The 27,236-nt window shown below is 31.2% G+C and overlaps 2 long non-coding RNA genes across 6 annotated transcripts; one reads left to right on the top strand and one right to left on the bottom strand.

The window, feature by feature from the left end:
* Window positions 1–6,093: 6,093 nt before the first annotated feature.
* LOC107365844 (uncharacterized) lies at window positions 6,094–8,704 on the bottom strand. Its single transcript, XR_001569502.3, has 4 exons — window positions 8,634–8,704; window positions 8,471–8,536; window positions 7,640–8,352; window positions 6,094–7,413 (listed from the first exon to the last, which is right to left on the bottom strand). It is a non-coding gene; the product is annotated as an uncharacterized LOC107365844 (long non-coding RNA).
* Window positions 8,705–12,997: 4,293 nt separating this feature from the next.
* Window positions 12,998–26,597, top strand: LOC107365992 (uncharacterized). 5 transcript variants are annotated; one of them, XR_016199832.1, is made up of 10 exons: window positions 12,998–13,388; window positions 13,466–13,812; window positions 17,607–17,765; window positions 18,494–19,883; window positions 20,485–20,672; window positions 20,750–20,957; window positions 21,913–22,080; window positions 22,544–22,918; window positions 23,016–25,563; window positions 25,637–26,597. It is a non-coding gene; the product is annotated as an uncharacterized LOC107365992 (long non-coding RNA). The 5 variants fall into 5 exon arrangements; XR_016199836.1 differs by lacking the exons at window positions 12,998–13,388; window positions 13,466–13,812; window positions 17,607–17,765 and having other exon boundaries at window positions 19,666–19,883; window positions 20,750–20,942; XR_016199834.1 differs by lacking the exons at window positions 12,998–13,388; window positions 13,466–13,812; window positions 17,607–17,765 and having other exon boundaries at window positions 19,539–19,883; window positions 20,750–20,942; window positions 21,913–22,918.
* Window positions 26,598–27,236: the final 639 nt, after the last annotated feature.

Below are 27,236 nucleotides of genomic sequence, written 5' to 3'. Positions count from 1 at the left end.
GAAGTAATCAGTTAATAAGAGAAGATAAAAAAACTACAAATCGCAGTTGCTCCAAGAGCGGCTTCAGTTTGTATTCAAGGTTTACTGATTAATGAATTAATCAATTGACCTGGAATGTAAACAAAGAAACAATTGAAACTTGAATGAATCTATCTTAATCAACTATCAAATATGCAAACACAATTGAAAGATGATTAAGAATCAAAAGGCAAAAACAAAGAATCAGAGTTTGGTCATTGAAAGATGACATTTAGAGCAAGCAAGACAATTATAAACCACAAAATTTGTTAATTATAAGAAACTAAAGGTTCCATTGATCATCTTTGTAATAAAATGATTTAATTTACTATTTTAAGGTGTGCAAACCTCAAGCTATCATTTAATATCAATAAAAAACAGTAATCATACAATAAGCTTCCATCAAGATTAATTGCAATACATGATAATTACCATTAAAATGGATTCATCTTATAATATCTATTAATGATGATATTATTGTACCACCAAGTGAGTTGAAAGTTGATTGGTTATGAACTGATTAAAATGAATAAAAGATCAGCAACAGCAACTGAAAAAATATCCAAACGGAATCGCAAATTCACCAATCTTATTGTATTCCTAAAAGAGCTCAAGAAATACTCAGGGAAGGAAAGAGTTGAATGAGAATAATGTTCATAGACAAATCAAGATAAACATTAATCGCATTCATCAGTGACTTTTGACTATAAACTGATCTTTGAGAAGCGAAAGTTGCTTCAATATCAGAATCATTGTTGATTCATTGACGCTGGTTCATTGTGCTTTGATGTCCCTTCGAAGTCGCATTTTCTGTACAAAATTGTTGTTTTAAACGCGATAATTGTGAGGGAAAAGTGATGAAGATAAATTATTAAAAATAATTACACTAATGATGAAAATGTTGTAAAATGTTGCCATTTTGTTGTAAACTAAAAATGGATAAAAAAACGACTGCAAATCAAATAAGCAGAAAGTGCGCTAAGTGTGTTCAAACAATATAAAAATGATTAATAAATGATTATAAAGCAATTATAGTTTTCATCTTTTCACCGAAAACTGTTGACTTATTAATATTGATAACAAAACTCTTGGGATTGACTTTGGATATGAATATTTAATGGAAACAACAGAGAGATGAAAATATAACAAAACTAAATGGGAAACTGACAACAATTGGCTAAACATTAAAAGTCAATGTAATGGTCAAACACTCGTTTTTTCATCTCTAAATTTATTATGACCTGAATAAAGTTGCACTTGAAACTGACTTTAAACACCCATTAGACACCCACCAATATGTTTAACCATTTACAAGGTTCAAGTTTAAAAAAATGAAACAAATTCTGTTTTCCATGAAGAATGGTGAATGAGAGAAATGGGATGAAATTTGTGTTGAGATATGTTTTCTTGTGTGTTTATCGTTTTACGTTTAATTGCTTGAAATTTATTCACAAGCAAATTAAAGGTACATCAAGGCACAGGTCTTAAGCCTTACGGTTATAACCAAATAATTCATTCATATTCATCTTATTCAACAGTAACCACACCTTGAGATGTGTGTTTATGTGAATCAAACATTTGTATCTCAATACGTATTTGGGTTCATTGTTGGACTGCCTCAAGCACCGTGTCCCTTCAAGGGCTCATCAAACCCTACCCTTTGTCCGCCTTCCCTTTGGCCCTTCCTACAGTGTACGCTTTCTGTCCAGAGTAAACTTCATCATCATTATTGATAATGTTCACTTGTTCAATAGCTACTGTTACTAGGAATCCAATCATGTTACCATGTTATCTAGTCTATTGGTTCATATTAATTGTCTTTCAAGGTTTGGCTTAAGGTTAGGCTTTGTTAGGTCAGTCTTTTTTTTACCAATTTGTAACAATTTTTCTTTGCCTGCCAATTTTTATCAATGAACATTCAACATTAATTTCCTTCCATTGATGGCAACTTCAATTATAACTGTTTTAATTTATGCTTGGAGTTAATTTAGATTCTTGAAATGCTCTGTTCAGTATATGAAAGTGTCCATTGAAACTGATTGGTTTAGTATGAGAAATGAAACCATGAATACATTTATAGATTGCGTAGGTTTGTGTTGATCAGTTGTTTTTCAAATGAGTTTAGGTTTTTCTTCATTTCTAGAGAAATTGATTGTTGTGAATTTCTTTCGACAAAAATCGAGTTTCACGTGAATAGAATGATTGCTGAACTTTTAATTTGGTTTGAACAGGTTTGGGCTGGAAACAAAGCAATCTCTGAACAATGAACATGATTATGGTCAAGCAATAATCATGTATAAAAACTCTGTTTGATTTATAATTGGTAATTGGTTGACATGATTTAGTACAAAAGATTTAGTGGAAATAGTGAAATGGCCAGGATTCAAGGGAAGGGTTGAAATTAGTTTAATAAATCAATCAACATTCTTCACAATTAAATTCGTCATTAATTTCTTTTCACGTTTTCTGTATTTAGTCAACCTGCATGAGCTTCAAACAAAATATCCAATCTTGGATTTTTTTGTTCTTGTTTCGCTGCTTGACGATGTGAACAAGACAAAGTTTGGACTTTTCGTTGAGCAGCTTACCTACAGAGACGAACTCAAAATTTCTGAATTAATATTGAAATCTCATCGAAACTGAAGCTCAAACAAAATCTTAAAATTGTCAATTTCCAACTTCCAAAGCGTTGATTCGATGACTGCAAATATCCAAGTTATCACTTTGATGAGACTTTGAATAGTGATTTAGATTTTTGAAGATTTTTAATTTGCTTGAAAAGCTTTTAACTGGCACAGATCAATATAAATTTAAATTTGGGTTCAATTGATTTCATGAAAATTCATTGATGAACGAATTGACGATTGAACAAGATTCAGTTTTGGTTACCCTTAAGCTGGTTGTAAATGGAAACATTTATATTGATCCGGAAATTTTAAAAGTTAATAGCAGTGATAATCAAATGAATAACCTGAAAAACACAATTTTCATGGTAACTGAGCATCCATTACATGTTAATAGAATAGAACGTTTTTTACTCAATTTTGAAACTAAATTCAAGGCTGAAAATGATTAAGAAGCAACGAAACTTAGTCAATCTGATTAATGATATTAAATATTTTGGTTAATTTTTCGTTTCATCAAAAATTCAACTGAAAATGTCTCGTTTCCATTTCGATTGTTTTCAGTGTTCAAAACGTGCCGATAAAAGAAAATGAAAAAATCTCAATTAATTCACAATTTTAATTGTTGCTCATCAATTTGCTTTCTTACCATCAAAGTCACTTAATCATTGAAATGCTATCCGTTTGCGTGTTTCACAATTTTCAACTCAATCTGCTTCTGATTATCATTTATTATCAAATCAAACTCATAAAACACATTAAACAAAACAATAATATTCATGCTTTCCTCTTTCAGGTGAACAATTTCATCCTGATCATCCTGATCATCATCACCATCATTATCATCATCATCTTCATCATGCTCGTTTTACCTGGCTTCTGTTACCACAAAATGTTCAGAAGCTTTTTTTTTTGTTAAAACTTGTTGTTCTATTGGTTTAACAGTTCAAGTTGGGATCAAGTAAATTGTTGAACATGATTGTTACACCCATTCATGGACAATTAAAAAATGAGAAAATCAACTCGCTTTTAACTCTCAAGGTAATCAAACCATTATCTCAACAATTAATATTAAATTGTTTGCATTCGTAAATTCATCTTCTCATGTTAACCACGCTATTGTCACACGCAATTGTTTAATGCAACTACTATTTTAATCGCCATCTTGACCAAATTGATCAAGGCTAACCTTATCAATCAACTATCATTGAAATTAATCAAAAGTTTATTTCAAACATTTTGATTGTTTTGTCGCTCAATTTCATTTTTAATTCTTTTCTTTCCACTTTAGCAGTTGTGTCTCACCTGTAAAACTATTAAAAATTGTGAAAATTAAAGTAGCAATCAACGGCAACAATTCATGATCAATCAAGAAGTGATAAAGATGAAGATAAAATAATAATTGAAATTAAAATTCACATGTAAATGCATTACTTGGTATGCTTTACTCGATCCGATGAGAGTGACTCTTCTAGGTTGAAAGATTGTTGTCTCTTAGCCTCAATCAGACTAAAATTTTTTAGGGAAATAACATTAAAAGATGAAAATGGAGCTTAAGAAGACGAAGATGACGATGAAGATGAAGAAGATAATGTTTTTTTTCGAGAAAATATCTTCATTCTATGTTATGCTTGGCTCTGTTGGATCAATCAAGAAGTGGTAAAGATCCAAAATAAAAAAAAGTTTGAATGAAAATTCACGTGTAAATACATTACTTGGTATACTTTACTCGATCCTATGAGAGTGACTCTTCTAGGTTGAAAGATTGTTTTATCTTAGCCTCGACCAGACTCAAAATTTTTCGGGAAATAACATGAAAAGAAAGATGAAGATGAAGTTTAAGAAGATGAAGATGGCGATGATAAAGATAATGATTTTTTTTGAAAAAATATCTTCATCCTGTGTTATGCTTGGCTCTGTTGGATTGAAAGATATGTGTTCATTAGAGTCACTTTATGGTGAAGGAATGATGAAAATGAAGTGAATGTTGAGAGACTTGATTAGCATGAAAAGATGGAAAGGTCTGCAAGTTTCAAGCTGTTTTTAGTCTTTAAGTCTGACTTTTTGCTGGCTCTTTCTTTCTCTGACTTCTTCTTTATTGACCCAAAAGGGTTAACTCATTAAATGGGCTTTTTTGTTTTTCTTGGTAACCTTATGGACTAACCAGTTGCACCAGTTAACCAGTTAATTGATCGGTAATCATAACTAAAACCTTTACTTTAAGTTGTCCGTCAGTTGACTAGAGGGAGCCACACAACAGAAAATGAAATAAAAGTTGATTTTTCAATGTTATTGAAGAGACGATTTTAAGAAGATGAAGATGATTGGAATGGTGAAATTTCAGGTAAAGATGGAAGACAATGAAGAGAAAGTTTTTCAACTTTTACAATGACAATGAAAAGAAAAGATGAAGATAAATGTTGGAAGAGATGAATGGATGAGAAAAGGGAAAAGGAAAAAGGAATGTGCGAAAGTGATTGAGACAGAGATTGATGTAGTTTCATTCATTTGGTTTCTGTTCTTGTTGTTCAATTGATAAGGTAACATGATTAGGTGAACATGAAAGATGATCAAAAATGATCAAATTGAGAATGTTTAGAGTACAAAAAAGAGAGACGTTTTGACAGAAAGTTACATGATGATGATGAAAATGAGAGGTCATTCTGGCAAATGATGATGATGGTGAAATGGGTTGGTTAAAGTGACGTTATTTGCTTTCAATCATTACAATTAACAGATGAAATAGCCTTTGGAATCATTGAATCATTTCTGATGGATGAAACTGAATGAAAACTCAGCATGAAAAGAAAAAATTTTGTCTTCTTCATCTTCATCATCTTTCCGATTATCCCGAGGTAATTCCAAGAACCTCTTTTTTTGTATATTCAACTAAATAGATATTTCATGTTATTTTTTTGCTGTTGTTGTCATTTCCAGTTGTCAATCATTTGGATGCTGGAAAAGGTGACACTAATCTTTTACCATGTTAATACCTGATGAGGATGATCAGGGAGGAGGTCAAGTGGGAGAGGTTTAGGCTGACAAAAATATAATACAGTTAACTTGGAGTAAAATGATGAGCACTGGAAATGATTTTTGTTTCAGTTTCATCTTTTTTCCTTTTCTTCTTCTTCTTCTCTAAATTATCTTGATTAATGATTGACTGGATAATGTTGTTGTTGATGAAGAGGATGATGACTATCATCTTGCTCCTTATCACAACAATAACCAACCTTGATTTTAACTAATATTTTGCTGTTAATCGATTGTAATGATTGATTAGTGTTGATCAGATTTTAGCTTTTATTTTGTTTCTTCTCCCGTTCCTTTGCTCAATATAATTTCAATTTGTCTTGGTGACTCAGGTAATCTGATTGAAACTTTTTCTTCTGCTTTTTCTTTCTTCTGAATGTCACAAATAACATGAGTTTTACCTTGAATCAACAAGTGATTATATCATTGATTGTGAGTTTATTGGGTGTGACTTGACATTTGATTGATTATAATTAACAAAGGTTTTTTTCGGTTAAGGTTAGCTTCAAGTGTCATTTTAACTCCACAAAACAGATTAACCATTTTTGGCTAATCAATTGACAATTGATCAAGGTTAACTATTCACCCAAATGTTGACCGTGTTGACACTTGGATTGTTCAGTGTTTCAATGTGTAACAATTATCAGCAAAGTGGGGAAAATTGAAAGTTGTAATGATAGTTGTTCATCAATCAGAATGTTTAATGGTTTTCATTTTCAAATTGGTTTGCCTTCTTCCACTCCTTGTAATGACAAGTATTTAACATGATAAGCATAACAATTTGCATCAACCAGTAAACAATAGTGGATCAAAGATGATGATCAAGATGATGATCGAGATGAAGGATGAAAGACAAAAGTTGAATAACAAGTAAAGACTATGAAAAATGTTGGTAAAATGATGGAAAAGGTTGAGACGCTTTTTTTAAGACATCAGAGGATAAGCTAACTGGGCCAAGTTTTGCTGTTGCTTGTATTGATGGTTAAGAGTCAATGATGATAATAATTGAGATTGACAATGAACAGCGTTAACTTGAAGAGGATAATGATGATAATAAGGATTTAACTTGAAGCTTGAAGCTAGTGATTAAATGATGGTTCCATTGAGTAAAGATGTTCATGATAAAGGAGAGAGTAAAGTTGTCCCCAAGTGAGGCTACTTATATAACTTTATCGAGAAGTGAAAGGTGAGAAGATGATGTTGTTGATGATGGTGATGATCCTTGATGACAGAGTAAAACCTCTTAAGTGAACAAGATGAAAATGAAATCTCAAGAGAAGATAAGAGGAAAATGAAAAGTTGTCAAAAAATCAATTTGACATGAAAACATTGTATCATCTCTTGACATTATCATCATCATCATAATTAAAGATTAAATGGTTGATGGAGAGCCAGAAAAAAAAGTGAATCAAATCTGGTAAGGAATTTAATGTAATCCTTTTTGTATTCTCTTGCAGATTACCAGATTAGTAGTTGTTAGGATGAAATGGTGAACGATTATAACAGCTTTGGGTAAAACCATTTTGACATTTGTTTGTGGGCAAAATATTTCTCCTTGTTTCTAATAACATCGCCATTTACTGACCATTAGATATGGAAAGGGAAAGATGATCCTCCGACCAGTTTCATTATTGTTTTTATCCTCAGATTCATTATTGATCCATTTTTACCATCATTTTCAAGTCAATATCGCTGGCTTGTGTAATCAAAATACATTTAATCGTCATCATCAGGCAATCTGTAAGATAATTTTGACTCTCGCCATTATTAGTTGATTTAATATTTGATTGAGTGATTTTTTTCTCTTCTCTTTCTCTCTCTCTCTCTTATTACTCTCATCATCGGACGTTGTTTTGATGTGGCGTTAAAATGACTGATGACCTTTTCTTTATCATTTTACAAAATGTAATGTCAATTGAAGCAGAAACAAGATGAACAAAATGAACATGAAAACGTCTCCTTACCTCAATAACTTTCAATGTCTTTCAAGACAAACCTATTTTTGTTGCTCTTCTTTCTCATCATCTTTTTGGCCCACGTCACTCTGCTGTTATATACCGGCGGGTTCTAATCAATAAGATTATGGTGGTGAAGGTAGTGGGTACCTAGTGAAGACCTCGAGATGATCAAGATGATGGTATGAGAGAGAGACAAGGGAGGAGGAGGAGGGGACCATTTTAAGGTAGCACCATGGGCCATTAAACATCCTATTATACAAATGCCACCAACACCATGGCCATCAGAGTAAAAAGCAAGGAAAGTAAGGGAAAAAGTCCACCGACTAGCCCAAGTATTTCTTCTTCCGATACTATTTTGAAGATTATTTACCAGCCCAAGAAAGTAATCAGCTCAGGAAGATGAAGGAATGAAAGTAAGAGAGAGAGAGAAAGCATACTTTTTATCATCATCTCTATCTTGAAGAGGCCATCACGCAACGCCTTAAAATGCGGTAACCAGCAATGAAACAAGCATTAAAAGCATCAACAAGCAAAGTCTTGTTTTTTTTATATGTATTTTCCTTTTGAATCTCTTCTCTCTTCATCTTGTCTCTGTCTTCCATTGATTGAGAGTTGCAGGTAAACAGCTCCTGATTTGTTAGTTAGTGATGCGGTAATTTTTTGTTGTTGTTGTGAATGTCCAGTCAATTGATTGACGTTCAGCCCAGTCTTCATAAAATCTGAAACGGATGAGAAAAATTTGTAAGAATGATGATATAAGAAGAGGTCAACCCTCGGACAGTCGTTGGACCTTTTTGGCTTTTTCATTTTATACAATTTCTTGATCAGTTTTCTTACCTTTTTTTTCAGGTTTACACGAGTCACGCTTCATTTGGTCACATGATTTTGCGTGTGAGATTGTAACTAGAAGAGGAAGAGAAGAAGAAGAAGAAGTTAAAGATGAAAATGGTTTATAATGATGATGATGAAGAGGAATCAAGGATTGAATATAAACACTCACATTGACCAAGTTAAAATATTTTGTGAAAAGAAAAGCAAAAAAATGAAGAGCAATATTTGCGGTTCTCTTGTTCGAGTTGATTACTTTATTTTAATAATTTAATTGGTAACAATGAACATTTCACATTATCTTGGTTTTGATTGTTGCTAAACAATACTGTTTTAAAGGCAACAATTAGTTAAGTTAATTCAACGTTAGACAATTTAATATTTAACCATTTTCTCGATATAATATCTCACTATTCAGTATTCGCTAATTCATTAAGTAACATTCAATAAATTTATCTTTAAACTTGTTCAACTGCTCGAGTTATTCCAATATTAACCAACTGGTTATGGGTTCAGCTACGCTGTCAGAAATTGGTTCGAGCTCAATGAATCTTATTGATAAATTCAATGGTACTGACTTCTCATCATGGAAATTCAAAATGATGAATTATTTGAAAAGAGAAGGTCTATGGGATGCTATTAATGAAAAATCTGAATCTATTGTCGGTGAAGGTAAATTGGCTATATTCAAACGACAAGATGAAAAGGCTCTTGGGTTATTATGTTGCTGTGTTTCATCAAAATATATTGTATTGATTAAAAATGCCAAGAGTGCTAAGGAGGTTTGGTCAATTTTAGAGACAACTTTTGAACGAAAAGATTTATCGAAGAAGCTTATTTTGAAACAGAAATTAAGTAATCTTAAGGTTAAAAGTGGACAAGCTATTATTGATTTCATCTCTGAATTGGAAAACTTATGGTCTGATTTATCAAGTTGTGGTGATAAAATTACAGATGAAGATAAAGTAATTGAAGTCTTGAGTAAATTGCCTTCAGATTACAAACATTTTGTCTCAGCCATCAGAGTAATATTGAATGATATTAAGTATGAAGATCTTTTGGCTAGATTATTGCAAGAAGAGGTTAACATCAAAGGTGAAAATAGACAATCAGATGAAACTGCTTTGGTAGTCAAAATTAAAGGGAAATTTAAGAAAAATAAAAGCTTCAAATGTTATAACTGTCAAGAAAAAGGTCACTACAAACGTGACTGTCCAAAGTTGAACATTGATGGCACTAAAAATTTTGCTCAATCATCGAGTAAAATTGGTGAAACGAAGGTCAAACAGGTCAACGGTCAAAAAGAAAGAGCTCTAACCATGATTGATGGTAAAGAAGAAGAGGAGCTTTGGATTATCGATTCTGGTGCAAGTAATCACATGTGTTCGAACCGAAATTGGTTCATTGATTATTCTGACACAGAAGGTAAACTAGTGACTCAAGGAGATGGAACTAATATTGAGGTACAAGGTATTGGTAATATTGCTCTGATCTCTGATTCAGGAATGAAGTTTACTTTGAAAAATGTTTATTACGTACCAAAATTGCATCTTAATTTGATTTCATTGGGACAATCAGAAGATTCGGGTGCAGAAATCATATTCAAGAGTGGTAAATGTAAAGTATTTCTTGACAATGAATTACTTGTAACCGGTGAACGAAAAGGAAGACTTTACTATCTCAATTGTTGTACTGCAGAAATAGACAAATTGTTAACATTAAAAGATAGTCAAAAGTACGATGATATTAATCTTTGGCATTTACGATATGGACATCTCAATTATGATGCACTATCGAAGATGATTCGCAATGAAGTAGTGATTGGAGTTAATCTAAACGGACAAAAATCTGATATTTGCAAGGGTTGCTTGAAAGGCAAAATGACTAAATCAAATAAGGCAGCACGTAATTCTGTATCAACAGAGAGTGTTTTAGATCTTGTTCATTCTGATATTTGTGGTCCAATACGAACTCACTCATTTACTGGCTTGAAATATTTTGTTACATTCATTGATGATTGGTCTAATTGGGTTAAGGTGATTCCAATTAAAGACAGAAGTCAAATTTTTGACCAATTCAAGATTTACGAAGCTGAAGTTATGAACTTACATGGTAAACCAATTAAAATATTGAGAACAGATAATGGTCGTGAATATTGTTCAACTGAGTTTGAAGATTATTTGAAAGAGAAAGGAATAAAACATGAAACTTCAATTGCATATATTCACGAACAAAATGGAGTAGCAGAAAGAATGAACAGAACTCTCCGCGAAATGGCTTGCTCAATGTTGCATCAGGCTGAACTTCCATTGAGATATTGGGCTGAAGCTATTGTTACATCTGGTTATATACGGAATCGTTGTCCAGCGAAGTCGATCAATAATATTACACCATTCGAACGTTGGAAAGGTAGAAAGCCAATAATAAAGCATTTAAAAATATTTGGTTGTAAGGCTTATGTTTTATTACCACCAGAAAAACGATCCAAAATTTCACCAAAAACGATTGAAGCAATCTTCACTGGGTATGGAGTCAACAAAAAGGGTTATCGTTTAATCAATCCAGTTGATAACAAGGTTATTTACGCACGTGATGTTAAGTTTGATGAGAAAAGTATTTTACTGAAGCAAAATGATTCAGCACCAAATGATATCACTCTTGTTGATGAAGTTGATAAATCAGATTTGATTGACAATGATGAAGAAGTAGCTGAAATTAGTACCAAATATGATGATCATTTATTGTTAACCATGAACAATGAACCAGAAACATATTTGGAAGCTATTAATTCAACTGAAGGTGATCAATGGTCAAAAGCTATACAAGAAGAGTACCAATCATTGATCAATGCCGGCACTTGGGTATTAGTGAAGCGACCAACTGATGTCAATATTATCAAAAATAAATGGGTTTTCAAGCTCAAGAACAATTTCGACGAAAAACAGTTCAAAGCACGTCTAGTTGCTAAAGGTTTTACACAAAAAAGAGGAACTGATTATTCAGAAACATTTGCTCCAGTAGCAAAATTTACAACTTTGCGTTTTTTGATTGCGTTGAGCTTAAAATATGGTTATATTATAAATCAAATGGATGTTAAGACTGCTTACCTTAATGGTAAACTAGAGGAAGATATTTACATGGAGCAACCTGAAGGGTTTATTGAAAATGAAGATCTGGTTTGTAAATTGAAAAGAAGTCTTTATGGACTTAAACAATCGGGTAGAGCTTGGAATCTTTTATTCAATGACTTCATGATGAAAATTGGATTTAAACGAGTCCAATCAGATAACTGTTTATATTTTCGAGGTGAAGAGAACAAAAAGATATATTTGCTTATATATGTTGATGATCTTTTGATATTTGGTAAATCAATCCAACATATAAAATTCTTGAAAGAACAAATGTGTTCACAATTCATGATGAAAGATCTTGGTCATGTCAGATCATTCTTGGGTATTGAGTTTGTTGTTGATGATAAAATTGGAACTTTAAGCTTAAATCAATCAAAATACATCAAAACTATTCTTAAACGTTACAATATGGACAATTGTAAACCAGTGAATACTCCGTCTGACTTATCATTGAAACTGCACAAAATTGATGAAACCAACAAAATCAATAACATTCCTTATTCAAGTGCAGTAGGAGCTTTAATTTATTTGTCTACTTGCACTAGACCTGACATTTCATTTGCAGTTGGAGTTGTTGGACAGTTCATGGTAAATCCAAGTAACATTCACTGGCAAGCAGTGAAACGAATTTACCGCTACCTTAAGGGTACTGTTGATTATTGCTTGAAATTTAATTCATTTGACAACACAGATGTTTTATTTGGTTACTCTGATGCTGACTTTGCTTCATCAACAATCGATCGCAAAAGTATCAGTGGTTTAACGATTTATTGTTATGGAAATTTAGTTTCTTGGGCAAGCAAGAAACAGACAACAGTTGCACTCTCAACTGCTGAGGCTGAATATATTGCGTTAACACAGTGTGTTAAAGAAATAATGTGGTTTCGATCTCTAATAACTGAACTTAATATACATTTAGATAAACCAACTACAATCTATGAAGATAACCAATGTGCTATAGCATTGAGTAAAGACCCTGTCTGTCAATCCAAAACAAAGCATATTGATATAAAATATCATTTCATAAGAGAAAAGGTTCAACAGAAAATTGTGGATGTTGAATATATTTCAACACAAGAGATGATTGCTGATATCATGACGAAAGCACTACCAAGAGAAATTTTCGAAAAATTCAGAGCAAAAATGATGATAATGTGATCTGAGAGGAAGAATTGGTAACAATGAACATTTCACATTATCTTGGTTTTGATTGTTGCTAAACAATACTGTTTTAAAGGCAACAATTAGTTAAGTTAATTCAACGTTAGACAATTTAATATTTAACCATTTTCTCGATATAATATCTCACTATTCAGTATTCGCTAATTCATTAAGTAACATTCAATAAATTTATCTTTAAACTTGTTCAACTGCTCGAGTTATTCCAATATTAACCAACTAATTTTAATATCATCATCATCATCATTACCATTATCATTATCATCATCACTATTATTATGATTACTATACCAAATATAAAGTAATTTAAGGTTGGGACAGTTGAATAAATAAGAAAGAAAAATACACTAAAGAAAGGTCATCGACAGATTGTTCACTTTCACTTATTTCTGCTTTATGATTGCTGTTGGTGATGCTATTAAGTTGATCAACTTTTCCCCATTTCATCAATATAAATGTTTCCTCTGGTGAGACAATCACAAAATTTTAAAATAATATTACGATTAAATAACATTAACAATATTAAAGGAAATTGAAATTGAAATTAAACATTGCGGGCTTCGGTGGTTACCAAACAGCTGATTTTGAATTACAGTAACAAAAGGGAAAGATAAAAGGTAAGTCTGATTTTAATCTGTTTAATTAACAATCGACATCTAATTTTATTTATTTTTCTTCATTTATTTCCAAAAAGTTAATGCCATTAAAAATGTTAAAGAGTGCAATCAAAGGGCTATAAATCAACCATGTTAAGCAAATTAAAGGCGATTTCTGTTGGGCTGCAGCAAAGAAGTAAATTTACCATCAATAAACGTAATGCCGAGGAGAATCATAATGATAAATAATTGAAGATAAAAGTTCCGTCAGCATCCGGATCAATCTGAATGGTCTTCTAAGGCTATCCTACAATGGTCACATCATGACAATCAAGCCAAGGAACAGCTATTATTATCTTCCTTTGGGAAACTAATATCTAAATCGATATCAGGCCATTGACAGACAATCCATTTTTTCATTCAAAAGACTCTACATAAAAAAAAGGTTTAAATCATTTTTTTTTATCAATGAGATTTACTTTACTCTTTTTTTACACTCACCAACAGACAGAATAGTATGATTGTGATGATGATCAACAAACGTTTTCTTGTTTGATGCTATTTAGGATGTTAAAAGGTTGCTAAAGGTTTGCATCACATTTTGATGTACCAAAAAAGAGAAAGATATATTTAGTGTTTCGTTTTTTTTCATCACTTTTGAGGCAATTTTTTATTCTCCTCTTTTTGCTTCAGTCATTCATTAATTGAATCATGTTGAACATGATGTTACAGTTTTTTTTCTGCTGTTACTAAACCTATTTCATCCTTTGTTCAACCTTTGCACGTTCAATCATCATGAAGCAAGCTTTTCAATTTCACCATTAAACAGCTTTTTTGCTGTTACGATTACAAAACTATAATATATTATCATTCCATTCTCATCAACACTTTGATTCGCAAATTGTTGCATATTTAAAATAATTAAAAAAATCTTCAAATAACCTTATTTAACCCTCAGTAACTCTCAATTGAATCGCGCGCCTTTCATTGATGGACACTATTTATAATGGTTCAACCCCTTTCTGCCAACATGTGATTTGATTCGTGTGACAATCTTCTGATAACTTCTAGTCAACCTTTAATTTTCAAGATATTTCTCATTGTAATTATTATCTTAACTATTATTTTCTGAGTAATCCAGTTTTTAAATTAGTGAAATCATGTCTTGTAAACTGTTTTATACTTGTTAAAACTGTTGTTGTAATGTATTAAGTAAGTTAAGTTCAATGTTTCAAGCAGCTTTTAATTCGTCTGCGATCTTGGCTAACTCTATGCTTGGTTTATCCTTAATTTAGATTGAACACTAGTTGATCCGGTAAGTTTCATGATGAACTTTTTGATCTATACTAATTTTAAAACTGTTGATGGTTAATTTCAGAATTGGAATGTTGACTGAATGGAAAGGATATGGCAAATAAGATTTTAATCTTGACAATTTCAACTGTTAAGCGTGTTCATCTTGGTAATGAAGATAATGATAATAATTATCATCTTCTGGTTAAAATAATAATATGATAATGTAATAATGATAATGGTGATGATTACGATGATTATGGTAAAATTCACGAATTGTTTAAGGCCAAGATGAACACAAGGAGAAGGTGATGATAGACTTAAGCTAAATGGAATTAAAAGTCAACAATTTGTGTTTTACCATCAGGCTGGCTATCAGTTCAATTAGGTGCTGTTAATTATCGTCATTATAAGAAAGAGAAGAGAGTCGATTTCATGATTAACCTGATTAGCATATGATAATCAAGATGGGAAGATGAATGTAAATTCTTGTAACGATGAATAACAGTGAAATCATATTGCAATTTATAAGGAGCTTTAAGAAGTACAATAATAAGAAATAATAATTTATAATAAATAAGAAAGAAGAAGTAAATTCAAAATCTTAAATCAATAAGACGAAACCTTTGTTATTTAATTTTTATAACCAATTGGTTGTACATAAATATGCTTGACTCTATTCAATCTTGATTGTTCATGATTGAGATTATCCAAACACTTAAACATTCACCAAGCAGAACAAGAATACAAATCGGAATTATGAATAAGTAGCTCGTGAAAAATTGGACATAATTTTCACTGTCTAGTTGATTAAAACGATACAAATCAGGTTTGAATCCAATTGTAGTTTTATGTAAACATCCGAGTCTAAAGACGTCCAGAAACTTTTCAACTTGATATTTCCATTTCCATTGCAAATAGGTGTCAAGATTGCTCTCGAATAGTCTTATGTGTAAATCATAAATAGTTTTCAAGGCATCAGGAGGCAGATTTGAGTTGAATACAGAAAACAACAAGTAAACGGGGAATGAGGCATCAGATGAATACCATTCTGGCATCGGCCAGTTTGGTTCGATAGCACAATAGCTTATTCGAACTTGCTCAATCTCTTGTGGAGTTGCAATGAAAACACATTCTTCTATCTTTTTCTCTCGTCTTATTAAAACAAAGTTGAATTGTCCCAATACTTTGGCGCTTATTCGTCTCTCAATATCTCTCTTATCTTGAGGAGAAGCGTAATTAAGCATGTTCGGACATAACGGTTCTTGCAACAAATACGGAGCTCTGTCAGACCTCGCAATATCTGCCAGTGTATTAATCTTTTTGCTCGGTGCCTTAGAAGCAAGATCAGTAGTAAAGGAACCAGAATAAAGAGCACCTATGAAGAAGATTGCTATTGTGATGGACATCCAAATACAGCGCAGAGTAACTGGACAAAGAAGGTCTAATTGCGATGATCCTTGGCGTAGAATTGCACAGATCAAAGGCCATATGAGTGGCGGCGAGTTGCTTTTGTTAAGAAACTTTGATTTGAAGAACCACAGAAGGAAAGGTATTGAGAGAAGGAAGAGAAAGAGGAAAGTCAAGAGGACAATTGCGTCTGAAGTGAAAATGGATAAAGATTTGAGGACATCTTCACGAATTGTGCCAATCTCGGGTAAAGCTGATGCTATTTTACAAGACACATCACTGTGCACTGGTCCTGGCGCGATTCCATCCATTGAACCAGAAAGGGTTGCGAATGGATAAGGTTTCTCACTGAAGTCAATTTCGCCACGTTGAATTAATCCAAGCAGGTCAGTGCAGTTTCCATTGGGATCACAATTTCCGTGAATAGGTGAATTAACGGCAATCGGAGTGTTATTAATCGAATCGTAGAGGCGTAACTCTTCATTCAAAAAGTCCGCAGTCCAACCATCAAATTTCTTTCGCTTAGGGTCATAAACTCCGAGTGGAGGCCAAGTAAGGAAACCGATTTTAAACTGATAATTTTTATTCATAACTTAAGATTATGTAGATTAAATCAGCTCAAGTTCACACGACGAAGAACAACTTTTGTAAGTTTTGTAAATATTTGAGAAGAATAATGTTAGAAGCTTTCAAAAAATCATTGTGAGTTGTTTGCTTCATTGGAGTTGGCCTTAAATCGGAAAACAAAACGATAAACTTTTGATTAACTGTTTTTCAATATTTGAATTACGATTCTTATGAAATATAAAAGCGAAATAGTTGTATTGATTCAAGATTACTTATTGAAATTGAATATTCATAAAGAGCAAAATAAATGTAATAGCAAAGAATTATAATTTATGGACAAATCTATCATAATAAAGATGAAATTGATTCTTATATTTTTTGGTAAATGTCTGAAATCTCATTGTTTTCATGTTATAATGATATAATTAGGAATTGAATTTGCATAAAAATTTAATAGAAATATTGCATTAAGAGTTTAATGTGGCTTTATTCATTTGGCATAATATATTGATCCACCAATATTTCAACAATCTGACCATTCAGCTGTTTCAATATTATTTCAACATAATTTCATCAGTAATAAAATTAAGAACTTTAAGATGAATTGATCCAGTCAACCTCGAACAGAAGTGTCAGAAACATCAGCATTTAAGGAAAGTTAAATTTTGCTTTATTATTTTGCAAAGCAATAATACAACAATCATAATAAAGATAGCACTTAGTTTTAACTCGACAATATTTTCGAAACAGTTATCGATACTATTGCTCATATGAAGTATATTTCGTTATGAAATTAATCATTCAGCACACAATTAAACGAAAAAAAACGCGAAAAGATTTGTTTGAGCAATTATTTTATCTTCTGGATAATGTTGCTGGTGTTGATGATTTGCTGACGATAATTTACTTTCACAGCATAAACACTCATCAACTATTGTTAACTTTTTATCTCTTTTAATTCACTTACAGATCCATCCAGTAATCACGGAATCATTCGGAATGGTGAAAATGAAAGATTGGAATTAAAATGGCAAATATTCAAAATCAAATTGTCTAAATTCACGACTCAATTGAAAGCAACTTACAACACACAAGCAAACATTCATCAACAAGATAAATAACAATCAAGTTGGTAAATTATATAAATACGTAAAATAAGATGAAATAACAAATATTAAATAATCATAATAATATAACAATCAAAAATAAGAAAGGTGATATGTAATATAAAAGGTTTTGAAGATAAAAAAAAAGATGCTGTGCACCTTGTTCTGAGTATAACCACGAAATTGAGAGAATCGAGGTTTCCTTGAGGCGATTTAATACAAAATAAAAGCAACAATATAATAATATTATTATTATGATTATAATTGTTGAGAAAAGGTTTCCCTGTTTTGTTGGTTGGTTACAAAAATTGGTAACAAATGAGTCTAAAAAGCATTGGGCTCAACCTCAAATTATATTTTATCGCGAAATGGTCTTGAGTGAAATATTATAACAACTCCTTGGATGATGAGGATAATGATGATGATGAGAGATAACATGAACTGATAGTCTTCATAATCAACAAATCAACAAGTTCGTGAAGTAAACGTTTGGGTAACAAATGAGAAGAAGATGAAGATGGAAAAGTAAAAAGAAGAAGAAAAGAAATGAAGAAAAAAAGAAAAGAAATATCGTGTTCCTTTTTCAAGAATCATAATCTTAAAGGTTAAGAAGATGGTAAAAGGACATAACAGGTAGACTGAGCATTGTACTGAAATCTTGTTACAAAGTCGCCATCATCAGCATTATCCTCATTGCTAGGAGAGATGTTTAAGGAATTTTCATTGATTAAAATGATACTCTTCCCGCAGGCTAATCTTTTAAATGATCAACTTAAATGGTTAAGTGAAGGAGCCATTGATGGACATTGTGAAACTTTCTGGTGAAACAACAGCAAAAAGAAGGCAAAAGAAGACGAAAGGGGAAAACCTTGTTCTTCAACCCACTCTTCTTCCCTGGGATCATCATGTTGCTTCTTTTTCTCAATGAGATTTTTATCCTCTTCTCATCTTCTTGAAAAGCCTGTCCTTTGGCTCACTGGAAACCATGAAAATCTTGAATAATCCTTGAACGTTAAGGAATAATCAATTGACAATTAGATCCGGATCAATCAATTATACTTCTTATTTTTTCCTCTTTGTATCAAATTGATGACAACAATTTTGTTTCATCATTTTTCCCTCTCAATTTGATTCATTTGACTCAATGTGAACAAAACAATCTAATTGTTGTGTAATTAATCATCGAAATCTCTTTTATATTCAATGTTGCTGTATTTCAATCTATTTTGATTGATAATTACTCTTTACTTTTCATTACTTTCCATTCAAGTCTATTCAGTGATTAAGGTGCACTTTGCCACTTGTTAATCTTATTTACTTCATGATTATCATGAATTGCCAAGTGAATGAATAACTAAATTTGATGAAATGGACTCTTTTGTTGAACCAATAAAAAATGCCATTTTTTGAATGTATGAAAATAAAGTTGTAACATTTGTGGTTTCCTCCAACACCTACAAACACCATTGAAATAAGTTATCACCTTAATTTTATTCTTATAGTCAATTGTAGTTTTTGTTTAATTCAGTGGGAAGTTGGATTCAATGATACACTTAATTTTTGTGAGGTTAATTAAAGATGATAAATCATTTGAAATAATTGTCTCTTTAACTGTCATCTTGTTAATCAATGAGAGTAAATAAAAGCAGTTAAAATGGAGTCGAATAAATCAAGTCTCATTTCATGATCATCAACATTATTCAATTGATAATGAAGACTTTTTATTTCAACAAGTTGTTTGTGAAAAAAACAGATAGCTAATTGAGTGAAATAACATTTATTTTTGTTTTAACTAATCATTAGTTGATGGCTTTTTTGATAATGATGGTGATGAGTATGATAAGGAGAGCATTAAATTGATTGTAATCAAGGTTAAGGTTGATATAACAAAGTCACCAAGCAATTTGTATCAGGTAAGATTAATTGTAACTTGTTTATAAATGTGATTTTGGTAAAGTTGTCAGCTCAATAGACAACTTAAAGTGTAAAAATGTTAACCTTCCTTTTTGCTGCTTATAAATATCCAAAAACTGGTTGTACGTGTGTAAATTATTCAATAATTTACAATTTAATTCCATCTAAATGGACGTCAATTAAGAAGTACAACTTTTTTATTGATTAATCAAAAATTAAAGACAAGGCGAGTTGATTTTTAATTTGCATTTACAAGCATAATTAGAAGACGGACCCTGAAAGTTGTCACCTGTTTCCCTCCATTAATCTCAATGCTAGTGTTGCAAAATATTGAAAAAAGTTATTTATCGATAGGAAAAATATTGTTTGAGTACTTATCGATAGTTATTGATGATATTGTTATTGAAAAATATCGTTAAATATTGAAAAATATTGCAATATATTGTTATTTTCATAGAATTTAATATGAAAAAATAGGTATTAGATTTCTATTGACTGAATTGCAGATTGAAAACTTAATCAGAGAACCAGGCAGTGAGCTTAGAAACATTAGTTTATTAACATTAACCTGTGCATTCTTCATTAATTATTGACTCGCTTCAGAAAAAAACATTTTATTGTAGCTGGACGTAAGATTTTTTGATAATATTAGTTATCGATAGTATTGTCGGACTTATCGATAAATATTGCTAGCTTTGTTATCGATATTATTTATTTTATCGATGATATTGTTGCAACACTACTCAATGCGGTTGCCTTTCCTTAGAGACAATTTAATTGCACCAACAGTAATTCATTTTTTTAAATTTTCTCATTTGATAATTCAGTTTTTCTTTGATTGCTACTGCCGCTGAATCATCTTTATCATCAATATCTTCACCCGTTGATTTAAAGTATAAGTGATATCAAAATGTTTGGAATGGTTTGTCCTCTCAACTCTCATGAAACCGTTTCATTTCCTTGGCTCTTTGTGACTGGATACTTATAACGTGAAAATGTGATATTATTCAAAATTGTAAGCTTAACTGGTATTTTGATTAATTTAAATTTAATTTTTATCTCTCGATATCGTCTCAAAAACGTTAATAACAGGATCAATTGGAAAGATGTAATCGTTTGCCAAATACCGCAATGATGAACGCCAAAAGTGAGGAAAATGTTGACTCTTAACTTGCAAAAATGATGGTTAAGCCTAATTAATCCATTAACATGAGACAAGACACCGTGAAATGGATATTCAAACCGTTGTTTTATCAATGAAAATGTTGGGATGAAATGGATATTTGTAAGCTTCTGAAGTGTATGGTTTTCTTTTGTTAACGCTATTTAAAGTGATTTATATTTTGTTGCAAATGCATCGAAACATAAATATTCATAGTCAAAGCTATTTGAGCAATTAACAGTTAAAAAACACAAAGTTCATTTATTTTTTACCTTTTACTTTCACCATAAATCATCAACATCAACAAGCAGAAAGAGAGACTTTTCAAGTGATTACAATTCACATTTTGTTTTGTTTGCTGTAATATTATGAGTTGTGTTGTCACTGGCTCAAAAAGCCATTGCTTTATGATTTATTTGAATTAGTTTTATGTATATATCATAAAAAATAAGGAACCAAATAGGATAAAAGTCTTGCTAGGATAATTATATTTTTAACTATGATATTGTTTTAAATTCATTTGCACGAATCTGACCCTACAAATGGAAAAGGTCAAAGCCTTGAGCATTTACTTTTTTCTTAACCGTTTACAAATATTTCACTAATTTGAGTCCAGTCAAGTCTAGTTAATAAAAATATCCAATATTTCTTAATTTGATAATATCAACAGAGCGAAAGTTGAATGAAGATGAAAGATTCTTGTTGAGTTAACTCCATCACTAAGTTATTTCCTCATTATTATATAATATAAAGGTAAAAGTTGAAAGTTCAAAAAAGCCAACCTAGACATTAACTATTCTCTTTTTTTTATTGTAATGGGTTCCAAGGAAAATCGGGTTTACCTGAGGCTGTTAACCTCAATCTCTATGGGAATCCTTTTTTCTCAGTTTCCAGATTTGAGTTGACATCGCAAAGATGTCCTGATAGCAAGCTCACACTGTGAACACAAATTATTTTATTAAAGGTCAATAGCTTCGTTTTTCACTTGAATATTTAACTTTTCCTTTGCAACAGTTTAAATCACAATTATTAGCTGCAATTGTATTCTCGTTAACTTGCAATCACCTAATCATTTTTTCTTCTCTTTTTACAGGTAAAACCTCGCTAAGTAACTCTCTCTTCGGTTGCAAATAGAAAGTCTTGTATTTACACTGACAATGAGGAGAAACCAAAGAAATCGGTAAAGCACAAGATTAACAAGATTGGAAAATTTGGAGGAAAAGAGCAAACATGGAAGCTGATCACAATTAAAATTAACCACGTATTGAATATAATAGTAACAATAATCATAAGGGAATTGTTGAAGGTTGCTTAAGGTCTTTCCATCAATATTAACCATTTGTCTTTTGGGATTATTGGTTATATAAATTTTCATTTAACCCTTAAAAATCAAGTTATCATAAGCTTATTTTCAGTTCTACTATTATTATTGCTACTATTATAACCATAACTATTGCTGCTATTATTATTGCATAATTTACCACACAATTGTTACCAAAAAGCATATTAATAACTGAAAAGGTTGAGTAAAAGTTATTCAAGAGCAGCGCAAGGAGGGAAAAGTAGGAGACAGACATTGATGTTACTCTTATTTTATTTATTATATCAAATTATTATGTGTTCAGTTGAGTGTCTTATGCTTTCAAAGTAACAATGAGTGGTTAATAAGGTTTGATTGCCTTAAAATAATTAAAGGACGACCTTTATTTTTGTTCCTGTAACAGCAATGATTATGATTGTTAATATCTAACTAAAGCAAGCAGCCTGCCAAAAAGACCGCCTTTCAATCAAGTTATCTCCTCATCTTCATCATCACCACCATCAAGAGCAACAGAAACATTATTATTATTATTATCAGTATCATGATAAAATGCTGAACATCGTTCCTGATTAGAAGACAAAGAAGAATATTAAATGAAGGTAAAAGCCAAATGAGATTAACATTCATAACTAGAGGAAGATGAAAAAAAAATGTTGGAATTGCTTGTTAACAGTTGATTATCTTTGGCTTATCGTGATATGGATTTTTATTTCAATGATATCCCTTTCAACCTCATCATTTTCACCAACATCTTTACTCTTTTTTTTCTGCTTCCTAGGTAATATTGAAAGCTTTTTAACCTTTTCCTCTCCATAAATCAATTTAATTCAACAATGATCATTATAATTAACATTGTTTTTGTTTCCCTTGAACAGATCCTATGAACAAGAAATCAACTCAATGCCAATATTATGATCAACATGAAGATAGTTTATTGTGTCTGTGTTTAACCTGTGAAACAAAAATTATCAAGGAAACCCTGGCAGTTTGGATGTAAGAAAAGGATGGCCGAAAAAGGCTATTTTGCTGCTGACCTTATTTCTTATCCCTAAAATTATCATCTCAATGGTAATACTAAAAATAATAATTTATGTTATGACAATGATCTGTATGTAAAAAAATATCCATCTCTATGTTATTTACATTTGCAAAGGTGAAAACATGTTGGGTCAATGGGAAGCTTCAATGCTTATAATATCAATAAATATTGAATACTCTCATCATTATATGTAATCATTATTTTCATCTGCAAATCTATCATTTTCAGGTTTTCTTTGCAAACCAATCAAAGTTTTGTCATTTGTTAATCAACAGTAATTTCAGACTGATATTTGAAATTAAGTTTAACTACATTTTTCAGACGCTAAAGAAACAAATCACCTTTTCAAAGATTGACTGAAAAATCGGAAAATAAAGGTTGCAAAAGTGTCTCCAAATGTGAATGATGACCAAAAATTTGTATTGTCTTGAAAATTACATTTGAATTGGATACAATTCACGGTAAGTTTGTTGATTATTGTAAGGTTCAACAGTAGAATGGACAAAACAAAAAAATGTTGCTTCCAAAGCGAAACCAAAGTTGAAAAAAAAAGAGATGAGATTTACTCGAAAACAAAGCAAAAAACGATTTAAAAGAAATGAACTTTGCCATTCAAATGAAGATGGATTGATCTATCATTCCAATGATGATATTTTCATCTTGTTCCATCATTGAAAGTGTATTTATTTAGTGATCATCACGAAATATCTTTTGTCTGTCAAAATTACTACTTTGTCTTCCAAAATTGAAACTGAAGAAAGAAGAGAAGAAAAAAAAAGATGAAATGAAAAGAATTATTTGAACTGAAGCAAAAATTGTTATATTTCTCAATCATCATTTACCTTTATTATTATGTATTATCAGTCTCTGTCATCGCCATTAGCAAAGTTGGCCTAATTATTTTGTGCCAAAATACAAGCGTAATTTGAACACATTTTGAGTATTGAAAATTATTATCATTATTAGCACCATTGTCTATCTGCATTTCCTCTCAGGATTCTTGGGATGATTATGTTGATGGTGATTTTGATGGTACTGGTGATGGTGAAAAGTGATGAAAAGCAATTGAAGGAATAGCCGACAATTACTTACTCTAAATTGTATTGAAGGTCAGGAAAGGTCAGTTCATTTGTTGGCTAGTCTTTTTTTTGTATTTTGTTACCTTAGCAAACTAATTTTTGAATGAGTTTTCAAGGTAAAGTAATAACAAAATAGTTACCTTCTCAAAGTCCATAAACTGTAAATTACTTTGCAATATCAAGTTATAGTTTTTTTACCTTTTTTGAACACTATTTTTGTACTGATAAATAAAATGTATTAAATAAAATAAAGTAAGAAGATGGTTTATTGTTGAAGGAATGTCAATTGAAAGTGATGATTACCTTTGTAAATATGAACCCAAAAATGAATGAGATTTTTGTGAAAGTAATGTGAGGGAGGAAAATGGTGAAGATAATGTTGATGGTGATGATGATGGTCTTGGTGATGTTAATAGTGATGGTGATGAAGAGGAAGATGACCCGAGTGATGAAAGGTGATGATGTTTTTGGCTCCGCTTTTATCCTTTTTTTTACAACAAGCAATCACATATTGCGTGTAGGAGAAACATTAACAACATTGATTAATATTGGTTACTATTGGCTGCTGGTTAAAAAAATGATTGCATTTTCAGTTAACATGATGAAACATTTCTACTTCATCTTGTCAATGAACAGGCAAGATGATAGGAAGAAGAAGAAGAAAAATGATAAAATAAATTTTCACAAACAAATCAAATTTTCAATATACATTTCTGTAGCAGTAGCAATCATGTGTTTTCTCACCGTGTTAGGTTGCTAAGCCTGTAAAAAGTTGATTTACCTTTCATTTCAAGCTCAATGATGACATTGCCATTTAACAATCTTCTCTGTTTAAACACATTAATTTCACTCAAATTAATTTAGATCAACGCTAGATTAAATAGATTAACTAAATAGATTTCTTTTTCAAATTATTAATCAATTAACTTGCTTTGAAAAATTACCATCTCAGCATAATTAACAAACAACCCCTTACACATTAGTCTTATGTAGTCCGATCGTTATCTGATCCGTAACTGATCCTCAACTGATCCTCTGTTAATTCACAGCTAATTCCCATTGTTTTCAAACTAATGTTTTATTTGACTAATTTGTTGTTGGTTCTGTCAGTGAATTAATTAATTTTAATCATTCAACATGGTAGCTGTCAAATCTTACTCGTTTGTCAATCTGTCTATTGGAACACAATTTGTGCAATACTCAACGCTGGTAAGGCTTTTTTCAACATTAAATTTGGTGACAAGATAATGGGCAAGCCAACTTGCAGGATTTCTGATTGACTAATCGTAATTTAACTTACTGTCTGTAAGTTTCATCGATTTAATTTCCATCTGAAATTCATTTTAGTGATTCAAAATTTTCTTTCTTCCTTATTTAGGTTCCTGTTTATCATTTCGTTACTGTAATAAGTCTTTGATGAAACTCAAGATTTGGCTCTTATCCAACCTTTGCTGACCCAAGACGCTGATATGGATCATGTATTGAAAATTATGAAATTTTGGACAATAAACAATCCTATTGGCTCATTGAAGCATTACATGGCGTCTTGACAAACAGACCGAACGTAATCTAGCCGGGAATCAATGTTGAAAATGGAACTAAATTTGGTCAGCTTTATTCCAAACTGAAGAGTAATGAACTGATATTGACTCTTAAATCACTTTTATTGTGATATAATGTGATTACAATTCAAAAATTGAAATGATTATATTCAAAGTCGCAACGAGAGATAACCAGTCTGGTCAGATTATACAATTTAAAAGTTTCCATCTCTTCTACCGTGTCAATGTCTTTTAATAATTTTGATGAAAACACTTTTGCTTCTGCATCTTTAATATCATTCTTACTCACTTGATTATTTATTTTTCCTATTGTTTCTCTGCTTCCACCGCCATCATCATGATCATCAACATCATCAAGCCCACAGTTTCCACCTTAATTGTAACTAACCAGCCAACTAGGAGTGTCAAGTCCACATTCCAAGTCGCACCATCAATCACTATCAACATTGAAATATACAAACTCAGTGAAACAAACTATCCTGTTATAATAACTCTTATTTTATCAGAATAAAGAGGAAAAATTAAAAACTGAAGATGATGAGAGTGAGAACGATGATGATAGAGACAAACCTTGCTTGCTCAATTGATATAACAACAACAAAAGTTATACTCATTAGCACTTTGTTATTCACCCAATAAGCCTCTCATCAACATTAACAATTTTTATCCTTCTTTTTACAAGTAAAATAATCACAAAAATAACAACACAATATTATTATAAATGATAAACATACATAATCATAATCATAATAGCAATAATAATAAAATAATGTTCAACTAATCAAAGCAAAATATTAATTCATGGTAAAAAAAGGCCAAACCAAACCCATGAAAAGCCATCAAATATAAGAAATTTATTTTCAAATTCAGGTCATGTTCAGTGAAATGTTGATGAAAAGTCACCCAAAATTATCATGTTAAAAATGTTTAAGTTGATTCCATGGTGAAACTAGACTCTAAAATTGATACTGAATTATGTTTAAGAGTTAAAATTGTTGATAGATCATAACAATTGAATGAGCAACAATAACAATTGTAAACAATTTGCTGTTAAAGGTTTCCTTTCAATCTTAAACCCTTTTCACTTGATCCACTTCAACCAAACAAACTGTTGCTTTTGCCCATTTTTACCTGGCAACAAATAATAGAATCAAAGTTAACCTACAATTAACTGTAGACTATTTGAAAAGGCAAATGTTAACTGCTATTGAAAATTTACTGTCAAAGGGTAAGACATTTAGCAAAGGCAAAACAAAACAAAATTAAAGGTAAAGTTAACAAGTGATTACCTTGAAACTGTCAAACTGTACATTGAATAGTTGCGGTTAAATGTTTCTCAACCTTTCAAGAGTTTCAAGTGGTTCATTGTTATTGACCATTGATTATCATTATAATAATAATCATAATGATCATAAT

The sequence above is a fragment of the Tetranychus urticae genome, chromosome 3 (genome assembly GCF_039701765.1).
Source record: "Tetranychus urticae isolate SD_2017Ah chromosome 3, NJAU_TeUrti_SD_1.0, whole genome shotgun sequence".
NCBI classification, from domain to species: Eukaryota; Metazoa; Arthropoda; class Arachnida; order Trombidiformes; family Tetranychidae; genus Tetranychus; species Tetranychus urticae.
The sequence above is the reverse complement of the archived record's forward strand: the minus strand, read 5'-3'. Positions and strand labels throughout refer to the sequence as shown.